The sequence below is a fragment of the Bombus vosnesenskii genome, unplaced genomic scaffold, assembly GCF_011952255.1.
Source record: "Bombus vosnesenskii isolate JDL3184/JDL3185 unplaced genomic scaffold, Bvos_JDL3184-5_v1.1 scf7180000013273, whole genome shotgun sequence".
NCBI classification, from domain to species: Eukaryota; Metazoa; Arthropoda; class Insecta; order Hymenoptera; family Apidae; genus Bombus; species Bombus vosnesenskii.
Genome location: NW_022882931.1, coordinates 3,009,800 through 3,023,872, shown reverse-complemented (window position 1 = coordinate 3,023,872; position 14,073 = coordinate 3,009,800). Strand labels below are relative to the sequence as shown.

The following is a 14,073-nucleotide window of genomic DNA, read 5'->3' as shown; positions in this document are numbered from 1 at the left end:
CATACAGTCGAAGCCTTTAACACAACTATAATTTATTCAGAACCGCTTAATAGCGTTCAAACGTAAAGGTAATGATATTCTTTGAGGCAAAATACACCCGGGAAAACTACGAATTTTCTTATGAATATATTTTTAGGATGCACGGCCTTTAAAACGCGGTTTACTTCATGCCGATATCTCAAATGGTTGCCGAGATACGGGGCCTCAAAGTGCAAGCGTACAAGCGCTGAATTCTTGGATGCACCGTGACCTATTTTTTTTTTCCAGCAACAGTAAAAAAAACTGTTGCGTCAGCATTTACCGCTGACCAGTGCACGCAATGGGATACGAATTTGAGGCAGGTTTGTGATGTCGTGCGAGTGTCAGGTATGAGAAGTGCGACAAATTAAGTCTCGCTTTGAACGACAATATCTCGAGAACCGGAAGACGCTTCGGGACAAGATACAGAGCATTTTACGGGAGGGTGGCACTGCTTCTAGCGACATTCATTTGGTCCAGAAAAAGTGGTTATGTTCCGAATTATTGTGGATTAAGGTAAAAGAGGATTTGATAAAATATTGGAGGGAATATAGAGATTTTTTATGAGCTTTTGAGATAATTTTTTAACAAAATCATATAACGGTAAATATTATGAATGTTGCAAAGATGGAAGTTGCCTTAAAAATAATGTTATAACTAGTATGAGAATTCATTGATTTCTTAAGCAGGGCGATTCAAGGTGATTTCCACTTTGACAGGAAAACCAAGCTTATTCTGCGCAATCGGAGGATCGAAACGACAGTTTGATATGACAGATAGGAGGCAAGGAAATTAAATGAAATCCTGAAATTCGAACGAAACAAGACTCACGTCGCGGAGAAATGATTCTTGTATCGACTTGTTGTCGTTTTACAGAAAACGCAGCCGTGTTCGTGACAAGGCGGAGAACGAAGTATTTTATTGCCAGAATGAGCGAAGACGCAAACGACAGAAAGCAATTACGTATAGTTATTGAGTTTTCAAAGAAATAATGTGGAAAGGTGAGAATGTTCTCCTCGCTGGTAAAGTGATAAAACAGGTACACGCGGAAACTGGAATAAAGAAGAAAGAAACGGAAATGATCTCATTAAACAGGTCGGAATTCAGCGGACCATATAATATTGACAGAATCGCTTGGAAGAAATTCGAAGCGTTTTTCTCCGTCTGGAAATCCTTTCTCGTGTTTCCGAAACCAATGCATTTCACTGAGCAATTTCTAAATTTGTGCTTCAAATTCTCCTTGAAAATTGAGAAACGCTCGTGAAATAAAGTACGAGCATTTGTGAAGTTCTTTTTGAAGAAACGGCAGCCTACATATCAGGATTAGGAATGCAGTGTTTTGGAAAACTTTGTAATTTTCATTTTAGGTTTGATGGATATATAATGTAAAAAAATTACTAAAACGTTAGAAAGAATTTCCCAAAGATTAATAAAAATCTATATCGAAATATTCAAATCGTTTTACCAATTTGTTTGGTCGATCATTATCAAGATGCAACTTGAAAGATGAGCAAGGAGCCACATACAGCAAAGTCTCATCTGTTGCACGCGAAGGATTAATTTGAGGTGGCGACGAGAAGATCTTGTTTGCAATTTCTTGCCCCACGGGTATTAGTTCAACGAAATCTTCAGGTCTGAAATTTCGCCCCACCTCAACTCGCGTGCATATACCGACATGTTTGTATGACGTACTATCCCAACGATTCTAGGGAACTTTAGCATCTGCTCGTTTCTTGTCTACAAATCCTTCAGAGCTAGCAGCTATAATCAGTAAGAAAAAATCCTTCACAATTGCTAGAACAGATTTCATCGCCGATAATGTTACTTCCTACTCTACTCTCTTACCCGTACTATCGTGACTATTATTGGAAATACAAATGTTTAGAAACCTTGTTGAGAAAATTGTTATACTTGAAATTCGGCAATTTCAATTTACGACTTTTAATTTGAATATCTAAAAATTGGGCTATTCGCAATTTGAAAATTCGTAAGTTGGAACATTTGAAATTTGAAACGAAAACTTTCATTTAGAATTTGCTAGCGCTACGGGCAAAACTTCTCTTCGTTCGTACTAAGAAACTTTCGACAGCCGAAATTATTCCGAATGTTTCACAACAGTATTGGTAGTGTAGCGTAGAAAACGACGCAAGTTTGTCAGGAGGGAAAGTCAGGAATCCGGAGTATCAAAATTTAATAACCATCCCCCTGAGATCCCGTGAGCGGAAGCTCGACACCCGTACTTCAACCCTTCGAGGGTTACCTCATGGAACTTTCAGAATTAATCCGAGCTAACTCGGAAACGACTCTGTTTCTGCTTAGACAAAGTTCAAATGCCGTCGCCAGCGTGCTATCTGACCCCGAGGCTTTCTAGGATTTCCACGCTCTCCTAGCCCCGACTATCCTCTTCTACTCTTCCCCTGTACACCAGTGTTTTCTCTACCTCATTTAAGGTTACGTCCCGTGAGAAGTTACGCCGGACCTCGTTCAAACTTTCTTGAGAAATCGGCGAGTCGAAATTAATTAGCAACAGAGACAATCATCACCGCCAGCCTCCTTGCCCGCTTTCACTCGTAACTGGCAATCAAAATTTATTCGCAAGTTTCTGTTCTTCTCGAGCATCCTTCTCAAGCGAAGTTAGAAGAAATCTCCAACAGAACTTCGACTAATGGCGTAGTCGTAGAAAATGGTACTGCTAATTGTACCAGAAGCATCGTAATTTGTAAGTACTGATGAAGATCTTGTTCCGATTAAGTAAAACTGTACTCTGACAGAATATTTTTTTTTTTTGTACTATAAGCGATAATATGTTAAAGCGAAGTCGAGTTAGAATTAAATATGAAATACTCTAAAGAAAGGAATTTCTTTGGCAATTAATTTCCACCCTTACACAAATTATAAAGGTACAGTACTATAATAATGAGTTTGCGAGAGGCTAGTACCGTGAGTCCCAGACGGAAGAATAAAATTTCGTTATTCGAGATGGAAAGAAACTCACCTTGACCCAGAATTTCTCTTTAAGTTTCCACGATTATTCAGTCACACTCCCCCGTCGTTCTGAATTTGCCTCACTCTGCCTTCTGTTTCCACCCTGAATCGCGTTGTCCCACGGGTGTTCAGCTACTTCCTACAAAAGATCAAAATAACGCTTATCAATCTCCGTGGCGAACAGTAAACGAGAATTTCGTGTTTTAAGGTTAAGTGGAAAGCAGGGGCGCGGCATTGCCAATGGTTCTCTAAACGCAGCCTTATTTTCAATGGCTCTTTACTCACTCATGAAACGGCACACACTCGAACATTATCGCTCCTCTATTCTTTACCTAATTAACCCGTTCTTAAGACGAACGCTATGGTCTACGTCTTTTAGTGGACCAGGCAATTTTTATTCCATAATGCAGTCACGATATTTTTGCGATTTTTACAGCATAAAGAGTTTTAACAATTTTTTAGAGAACATAGGAAATCAATTTTCTAAAATATATCAATTTAACATATACTATGACTTTTTTTTCTGATGTGGTTTGTTTGATGTGTTGTTGATTTTCGTAAATAACAAGTGGCAATAAAAGCGTAAGACAGGAACTGTTTATGTGGCACGGGTGCGCGATAGAATAACAAGTTATTTCATTCGGTGGAGATCTAGAGGACTAAAAAAGGTGCACATGTGGAATGAAGTGATACCCAATTAAAGTTGTCCGTGGTGGTCGCATGAAACTTCTCAGGTAGCGGCGTCGAGCTACGAATAACAAACTAATAAGCCTATTAGTGTGAAAAAAACGTCGGGAACGCGGTGTGGCCGAGTGAAGCTAACTCGCATAATTAAATTTCATCTTGAGACAGAGCAATGCGGAGTCGCCAGCGAATATTTTACCAACGAAAATTAATCGAGCAACATTCAATTTGACGCGCCTGACTACGGCTTAATTGCGTGCAAACTTCCTGCCTTAGTGCAAAATTCGCCCGAAAAATCCCATTATTTTCCCTCGCGTTGCTCGTTTTATAGCTACTCCAAACTTAGTTTTATCAGATTAATATCGAAAAATGTGCCCCAAAATCACTGAATTTCAATTAAATTGTCTCGCAAGTTATATATATATATATATATATATATATATGTTATTATTAGTTATAGTATTATATAGTTATATATATAATTATAATTACAATTATATATTATTCCATTTAATGAGTGAAATAAACCAAACAATATCATGTTCAACGATAAAATAGAAATACAGAATTACTCTTTTAAAATTCAATAGAAGAAGTTGTTTTACCTAAATTAAAATAGCCAAGCTCCATCGCTCCCCGCTGTTAATTAGAAAAGATCGTGATCGTTGTGTCTTCGAGTTGAGTGAAAATTTGTAGGCTTGAAGAAAAACCAAAAATAGAGGATGCTTTTTCTTTTACTCTAGTCTAAACTATCACCCAAACCTTCATCTAAACATTGACCCCAACACCTTAACCATAACCATAAACCTAATCTTGAGTGAAGGTTTGGATGTAGGTTTGGTTTAAGGAAACGAATTAGAAAATATAGCGAGAGTACTGAACCGTTCTGACGCTCATTCAATAAACGCGAACCGATGAAAGAACCTAGAACGGATCAGGCTAGGTAAACTACAATTTTCCAGAACGTCACCCCTATCGAGAAAATGATCTCGAAGGTAGTGATAGAAAAAAAAGAAGAAGCCCGTCCTTGCAATCCTCTCTGATCCACATTCATTTGCGTGCTAACACTCTCAGACCCTTGTCTCTTCTTTTTCACCTGCAGGAGTTCGCAGACCTCCTCATGCTGCTCGTGTCACTCGGGCACACGACATCGCTACGACATAGAGTGTACGAGGTTCGTGTCCGTTTGTAACTTTGTGTAATTCTTTTTTCGGCAAGAATCGGTTTCCAGGAGGGAGGTATCGGAGTGGAAATGAGATTTCTAGGGGCAATTTGGAGCGAGTTTACTTCTAAAAGGGTCGAGATGAAGGTCTTGGAAACGAAGAAGAAAAAGAAGTAGACAGGGTCGACGGTTGACTAGCACGAAACGCGAGTAAGAGGAGGATGATAGACGAGCAAAGGGGGAAGGGGGGAAGTGCAGAATGAGCTGCCTTATTATAAACTGCTGAAGAAAATTTATCAAGCACCTCTCGTGAACTATCTGAACTTAGTTGGAGACGCAGACGGGAAAAGGCACTAGGAAAACTCGAAAGAGATGTGAAATGAAACTCGATAGAGCGATCGATCTACCACGGAAAAGAAATTCGCGACGATTGATTACTTCCCAGCTGGTACCGTGAAGCTGTGTGGAAAAAATCAACGTTGCTATTTTTATTGTATTATAGCGCAAGATGGAATTGTGATTTGATTAAATTCCTCGTTTCTATAGTATTGAATGTTACGGATCCAATTACAGTTACGAAAGAACACAAATTTCCTCGGGATCAGATGAGTTTACTCATGGAGTTTGTTCCGTTCTCCGGATAGAGGATTATAGGGAGAAATGTGGCTGGATTATTTTAAGATGTGAAACATAAACTTCCAAGAAGTTTCCCAACCGACTTCAAACACATCTCAGGGTCTTAATACGGTTTAAATCGTTGTAATACCTAGACGATAATTTACTTCTGACTCAAGCAAGTGTGTACCTTCTAAATTAGGAGGGTGACTATCAGTGGCAAAGAGCAAACATTTTCCTATGTATTGGTTTATAATTCAACGTATAGGGATAATTTCGATCGTTTTTAATTCGTCTATTTCTTCCTCTTTTCTTTTTTTTTTTACTTATTTTCAAGAAAAGTAACTCGTCATTTTCAAGAACACCAAGGCAAAGTATACCTACCGTCAGCGGAAAGTTTTGCGTCTCGCATAAATTCCGTGGAAACGATGAAGGAAAGGAGAAAATCGCAGGAAAGTTGGTGCGGCGAGAATTTCGCATCCGTTACCGTTGAGATACCGTGGCATTATCGGGCGAACCTGAACGTCCAGGAAAAAATCCACCCATATTTTCCCCCGTAACCGGGAAATACATTTCAATTACTGTCAAAAGTATGAAATTCCTTGAGAATATCCCAAGCTGTTTCTTTCCTCTCTTCGTAAGCTTCTAAATTGTTCCTTCCTCGAACGATTTTCGACTTCTTTCACATTCTACCCGCCACATCTATCTCTATTCCTATTAAAAATATTTATTTTATATATTAACTTTGATATGAAAACTTTGGAACCCTAACTCCTCCTCAAATGATAGCCATCCCTTTCCCTTATTCTGCATCTTAAGCATATTTTCATCTAAATTAAAAATAATTAATTAAATCAGTGGGATTAAAAATTCTAAAGTCCGAAACTTAATTAATTTTTGAAAAACGTCGGATCAAAGTCTACCCGGAAAGAAAGCGAAGTTTCTTTTAGACGATCGTCGACTCTTTCCTCTCCTCTCATTTTATGTCTTAAACTCATTTTCATCTAAGTTAACAATCTAATTAGAATGAGAAATTAAAATTACAAATTTCAATATCTGAATTTTAAGATCAAATGGAGAACTGGAAAGCTTAACTAACGACATGTCCAAACGCAAGAGAGATCTTTGAAACGGACTTTGCACCACAGAAACAATCCTGTCGTATCTACCCAGCCATTTCGAAAGCAACTTTACCGTGTCGATCCGAAATTGTACGTGTACCTCCACATCGTCTGGTGACTATTTCAACGACTTTTCATACGGGAGAACAAAAGAGGCTTTGACGCGGTGGTTGTAGTAGCGTCAGCCAGCGTGATTCACCTTTGATTTCCATATAGACAAATCTTCCGACCGCTTCTAGATACAAAGGTTGAGAATTTTCCAAAAGAATCGACGCAGTTTTGTGAATCGCGCATCGCCCTCAAGACTTTCTTTATCTTCTATTCAACATTTCTCAGTGATTTTCTTCGCTCGCCTTAATTATTCTCCTCGTTTTCCGTTTTTCGTAATTTGCGGCTTGTCGCGGTACGGAAAGCAAGGTTATTTACATTTTTAAACGATCAAACGCAGCAGGTGATGAAGACCGTGTTTAATTGGTTATGGCCGATGAAGTAAAGCAGGTTTAGACGGAGTCATTTTAATTTATACTTCTTTATACGCGTCTCGAACAGGGAGAAAGAGAATTTCTCCGAAACGATGAACCTCTTTATCGTTACAGAAACGGTTATTATCTACGTTCGCTTTCGCCCCTAATATTTGCAACAAGTTCGACCACGTTTCTCTCTGGCACAACTTCGGAAATTTCAACTTCAAAGACGGTCCTTTACAAGGAAGTTGCATCTCGAGCTCGAGCATTTCAAGCTCAATGCTTCCTTCCTGATACAAAGCAGAAACAAAACAGAGATCGGAGAGGAGCGGTAGCCAACGAGGAATGATTTTTTAATCTTACTCTCGGGAAGGAAAACGAATTCTGACCGCCCAATTCTTAACCGTGTTTTTTCCATAATTGAAAGTTGGAGAAGTTTTACGATCTGTCCTTTTCCCTTCAACATTGATGAAACTTCTCTGTTTCAATCTGCAAGTCTCGAGATATTCCAATCAATTTCTCGAACGCGAAATTGCTGAGCGGCGAACTTTCACTGCCTGGAAAGTTTTCACACGAGTAGCTACAGCGACTCGTGCGAAACTTTCATTCGGAGAAATTAAGCTCCTTTGGAATTACTAATTATACCTCTCTTTTGTCATCGTAAAATTGTGCTTTGTTTTATAACCACGATTAATCGTCCTTTGCCGTTATAGTACTTTTTATTTATTTATTTTCTTCATTAAACTCTTGAGGGGCGAGTTGCTTAAGCCCGGAGAAGGAAAGATGATTTTCTGTTTTCTTTCAGAATTGTACTTTCTTAAATATATTTATAGAAATGTATTAAGCAAAATAGATCAAATATTTTATCTTTGTGTCTTTGGAAATCGTGTTCAAATTTAAATAAAAATTATATATACTAGTATCGTTTAAATGGCTTAATTAAAAATAGCATTTTATAACTATTAATACAATATAATAATTCTGAAAAAGACATATAGAACACCTAACTGAATGAAACTCGTGCATTTCGCAATTGCAGATATAATCATGAAGTATATGCTGTATAAATGGCACATTACTAATTCCTCCATTTCTATCATAGCAAAATGGTACTTTCGCTTACAACCACGATTAATCACCTTCTACCGTACATTACTATTTTAATTAAAAGTAATTTGTACATCGAAATTATACAAAACAAAATTATTAGTGAAATAAAGTAATTCCAAGAGAGAGTGCAACTCGTTTGCCAAACAAGACATATGCATGATGCACCAAATACAATGAAAGCTGTATATATCACGGTCCCAGATATAATTATAGGGTGCACTAAGCCGTGTAAATGAAACATTAATATCCACCACTATCCAGCCTCAGCGTATATTCTCTCAACGTTACAGTATTGTGAAATCATTCAACGGGTTCCTCGACGAAGATTAAATCGGGCCGTGCGCTTAATTATGTTTGATCTCGCTAATTTAAACCCAGCAGCGAATCAAGCCGTGCTGGACACATGTACCTGCGTGGTTCAGCTATCTCTTAATTAATAAATCTATACGATAATTTTAAAGTTGGCTCATCGACGACCGATTAATTAATGTGAAAGTAGAGCGAAAAAGATATCTCTGTATCGATTCTGAAATTTAATACGTCGGCTTAATGAAATTGAAATTTTTTATTAGGAGTTTCATTAACGGTTTCATAATTAATTGTCCTTAAATGTACAATAATTTATTACTGGTTGTACATTATTTAGAGATATCATGTTAGAAAATAAAAAAGATGTGTGTTTCTGCGATTTTACAAAATATAGGGGATGATTTTATAAGAATAAATCTAAAACGTAGAAAAAATATTACGGTTAATGGACATCGCTGTAAATTAATACATTTCTATTCATGTTTATGTTTATTGTTCGACTTGTGAGAACATAGAATGAAACCAGGATACAATACGATGCAATAGTAGAAATTTAATTTCATGAAAAAATACGAAAAGCAAAAGTGTATACCCATGGGAATGAGAAATAATTTCACCAATTTTCGAAATGATCAAACGTATCCTGTTTCTCCACTACCCAGTAAAGCAAACATGACTGGGAATATTACACCATAAGCAAGATTTATTACCGTCTATTAAATAAAAATTTAGTATTAATTTTCCCGAAAGCAAAGTCTGGTATGAAACAAATTTAATTTTTCATTTTCGATGTACTTTGTAACGTAATATAATCTCCTAATTTATATTATTACGTTATATGGAACACTCTGCGTACATACATTTTCTACGTGTAAATTTTATTCGAAATTCCCTTTTGTATCAGCAATTTAATTCCAGTCGAGGAAGTCGACGAACAAAAATAACAGGAAACTGGTCCAAACAGTTTCCTAAACGTTCGCGATCTACGAGACGAATGAACGTCCGAACGAAAAGGAAGCAGACTCAGGGTGCGCAATAAAAGCGGCGCCTGCACGCTGAGTACTAAACCTTCGACGATGTTGAATCGAATGGTCACGGCAAAAGGGACCCAGCCGTAAAACCATCGATAAACTTGTCGACCTATAGTTGTTGGCGCGGTACACCAATGTGCGAGCTTTTGTTACATGCGGTTGGGATAGGCATCCGCCACACTCGAAACGATCCTGAATTTTAAGGGGCTTTACATGTGACTTAACTATTTAACGGTGAATATCGCGACGCTAGGAAAATTTCGTGGAGCTTAGATAGATAAGGAACGAATAAGGCTATGGAATGAATAAGAACAATTGAAACCTATTTGCGAGGTATACTACAATGGACAAAAGCTGAATTTTATTTTTCTATTACTGTGTTCATTCACTATGAAAGGAAGAACTAGAAGATGATTTTTTATAAAATATACAGAGTATTTATTAAAATATTTTAGAGATTTTTACTAATCTAATAAAATAAGAGATAATATATCTAGAGAAACTAACTTAATCTATAATATTACAATGTCACTGATTTTTATTGAAGACAATTTTTAATATTGCATTAGGTTATCGATCGAATAATGACTAATTTTCGTACAAGTTTTGGCAGATTAAGAAAATTATTTCATACGAAAGCCGATAGAAACCATTACGATAAATAAAAAGCTTGAGATCTTTGAGAACTCCAATGTATTTGATGCTATGAAATTAATTAACGATAAAATATGAAGTTCGATGGAAAAAGAAACAGAGTTTCTTAGGACTCTCCCCACTCAAGTTTTTGCCTTCATGAAACAAGGGTACGCGTTAGAATGAATGATCGAGGGCAGAACAAACGAAGAGTAGATTAGAACGAAGTCAGTAAAAGCGATCTAGGTTGCCAGCTGACAAGCCAGCAATGACTGATCGACGCAGGTTGCTACTATCCACGTCGTTTCTCTCCGTCATGGGTATTGTTCGCGGACTAATTAGATTCTCCTTGAGATTAATCGCGAAATTCGCCTAGCTCCGATGGATCCAACCCACCAAGCTCCCGTACACCACCGCCGATTATTATTGTCTATCGGAATAATCAGTCCGAAGTTCCGACAACCGGAATGTAATTAACAAGAACCGCTAAATCACGGTTGGATTCAGATCTGTCTAACAATGAATCTTCGTTAGGCTTTCTGTTATGCTAATGATACGCACCTTTCTGGATACGACGACAGGAAATCTCTGGAATACAATTGAATTCAACCAAACGAGAAATTTCTAGAGATTACTCCCGCAGCTATATACGATTTTTAGAGGCTATCATTTTGACAAAATACACTTTCCTTTGCATCATTCTATTAGCCGTATAGATTATCTTTTATCTTCTCTTTAGGGTGAATGAGGCAATACGAATTGTTACAATCATTCGGAATAAGACAAATATATAAAAACTTAACAAGGAAGGAAAATACTCGCATGAAAATTATGCAATGTTATCTTGGAAAATCTTAAGTTTCTTAGTCTATAATTATGTAAACATTGTTTCTTCCACCAGTCTCCTAATAATAACGCTCCCAGATGAGAATATTTGCTTAAGTCAATTTTAATTATTTAATATTGCAACACAGCGTGTCAAAAATAAAATATGAACAAATTGACATTGATACTTCTGAGGTTTGAAGAATTGGAATTGATATTATTAAAGTTGAAGCTAAACTATATCGTGTAATTCAATGTGCTTTCATTAAATCGGTACTATAATACGTACTAAGAGTTTAATTTGATATTTATAGCGCAAGGGATCAATTAAAAAATAACTTCGTGTATTTAATATTACTCTTGATGCAAGTATATAGAGAAGGGAAATGGGACTTAGTATTCCAGATTAATGTCTGTGATCTAATGCTGAACAATCACAAAGTGAAATGACAGACACACCAAATTCCCGTAGATTGCGTAGTAAACTCGATTTTGTCGTCACGCTGTTCTCCAGAGACGTTAATGAATCGCGGGAACAGGCGCTTCCCTTAATCTTGGCAAGGATCTACAACCGACGCACGACTCGACATTAGTAACGCGTCACTCAACGATAAATCGTCTACACGTCCTCGAAATATCGATTGCCCATCGCCCGAACAAAATCGTGACTCTAACAGCAGTTCGAAAACTAAAAATCACGGACACGAAACAAAATTTATCGTGGAAATCTTTTCAACCTAGATTCCTGGCCGTTTCGATCCTTCGCTTTCCTAGCCATCGAAAATAACGAAGCAATTCGGTCGGCAAAGCAAAAACTTCCACATTTTCTCTCTTTGTTCCCGTGTGTATTTTTTTCTCTCTGGAGCAGTTCCTTGCACGACCGTTCAACAATGGAAAAAAAATATAGAAAATAAAAGAGAAAGCCAACTAATCGATAAAAATTAATCGACCGGAAGAGGCGGGCAGAAGTATACGCGAGTGAAGACACAATCGACGTCGCTTTTGCTCGGTCGACAAGAAAAAGTTGCCAGCCAACGTTTCGAACGATAAAAGCTTCCGGCTGAACGACGGAGGGACACTTCGCCCGTGTCTTTCAACACTTCCGCCACATATGTCCGACAACTTTGCACTCGGTATCGCACTTTACCCGGCCGCTCGTCCCATTTCGCTTTCATCTCCTAAACTTTTCTCGCAATACTCCGATCGCTATAATCGGCCGTTATTCCTTTCTCCCCTATCTACTGTCTACCACAAATGTGCTGTGACTCAACGATCGATTCGTAGATGGTTACCGTAAAAATCGTTGAATTTTGTCTGGAAACCCCGGTTGCCTACCACGATCTATTCTCACCGTGAAAACCAATTGAACACTCAACCGACACGAGGTCAACGCCTCTCGCCAAACAGTTACCATGCTTTTATTCCCTGCCCCGGTGAAAAATTTTTCCTCGTATTTGCTATGTAACGGGCAACAATAATAAATTCGCCGACACGTACAAGGTGTTAAGGAAAATTCGAGGAATTTGCTGCAGAGTGCCTTCGAGAAACCAAGTAAACACACCCATCATTATTGGAACGGCATGTTTGTAAATCCGTGGTGAATAATTTTTGAGCGTTTGATACGAAGGACGATTTTACAATACGGTAACATAGCAGTAGCAAATTTCTTAAGCTCCAATGTTCAAGTGGAATATCGAGAAATGTTTCAGATAATAGACTCTCTGAATCAATTACTTCTATTTTCGTGGAAATCAGTACACGCGACTACATAGTCGAACGAAATAATGGACTGTTACAGGGTCGTAGAACACCCCAAGCTTGAGATTTCTGGAAAATATACGAAGCAGTCATCCTAACAAACGAAGCAATCACCTTCGATTTATTCACATCATCGTTCCCTCCATACCTGGGATTTTCTACATCTCTCTGGTTTTACACCATTTACAAAACTCAAATTTTCCTTCTAAAAACTTCGTTCGAATATCCAATCGTTTATCTCAATTTTTACTCCTCCTATCTTTTGACCAAACGCCATTTTACGGAGATCTGACCACAATAATAACATTATACTACACATTTTTTACATTGATGTAATTGAGGCGCACGAATAGTATACAACGAACACGAGGTATTACGCGAATTGGCGATCAAACGTCTCTTACTTTCAACCCTTTTTGGCTGAACCTGAGAGGACTCCTAGGTTCCAACAGTTGACAATATGGAAACACACGTAATATTTCACGTAATATATTTTAAAATTTGGAAAGATATGAAACCCTTTAAACGCAACAGGATTTATCGAATCCGTTATCCTAGGAAAAATCATTGATTTTGGAATTCTTATTGGTATTTAATCTATCGTTTGTGTAGCACTAAATTTCAGCGAATGTCGTTGAAGGCTGCGATAATATTTGCTCGATAAATTAATCTCCTTTGTGCTAAATCCTTCTGCATAGCGAAACAAGATAAAGCGACAAATAAAACTGTTTCGTGGGTGAACAGTTGAGGAAAATCTCTCGCGTTTAATACGGGAGAAATCGTGCTTGTCCACGAGCGAAGCGGTGTCGTTAATAATTCCTCTGTCTCTCTCTTACTCTTTCGTAGCTGATGGCGTGACGCGCGAAAGCCTGCTCTCTGTAAGGGCCCAATTAACTACGGTGATTAATCATTTTATCTCGCTCTGACTGTTTCTCTGCTCTTTTCTCGCGTTACACCTGACCAGACCAAAATAAACGAACTATTAATTGATTCCTAATGCGTGCTAACCTAGCTAGACCACTAGTGCACACGATAGGTTATTTTGCTCTTTTCTGTCGAACTCGTTTTCTCCTTTCAAACGAACTCGTCTTCTTCTTTCTATCGAGCTCATCGTAGATTCTTGTGAGATAGTTTCATGAACTCGATGCTTTTGTTCGTTCTATCAAATTTGCTTTGTTGGAGGTTTGCTCCGTTCCAATATTAGTTTGTACTAGTTTAATTTCTGGTAAGGGTGTTACGGTTATATTAATTAAAGGACGTGAATTTAGCAGTGGAAATAAGTGAATTCATTTTCGCTGAGAGCTGAGGTATAATTTGCTATTGTTTTCAAAATAACACAGAAATTTTCTTTAAAGAAT

The 14,073-nt window shown here is 37.8% G+C and overlaps 1 protein-coding gene across 1 annotated transcript in view; it reads right to left on the bottom strand.

Annotated features, from left to right (window-relative positions):
* The window catches only part of LOC117231618, a 137,476-nt gene that overhangs the window by 82,451 nt on the left and 40,952 nt on the right, over nt 1–14,073 (bottom strand). The window contains exon 2 of the mRNA XM_033490218.1: nt 3,014–3,142. The gene's annotated coding sequence lies outside the window, so the exon portion shown is untranslated. The remainder of the gene's footprint in view (nt 1–3,013; nt 3,143–14,073) is intronic.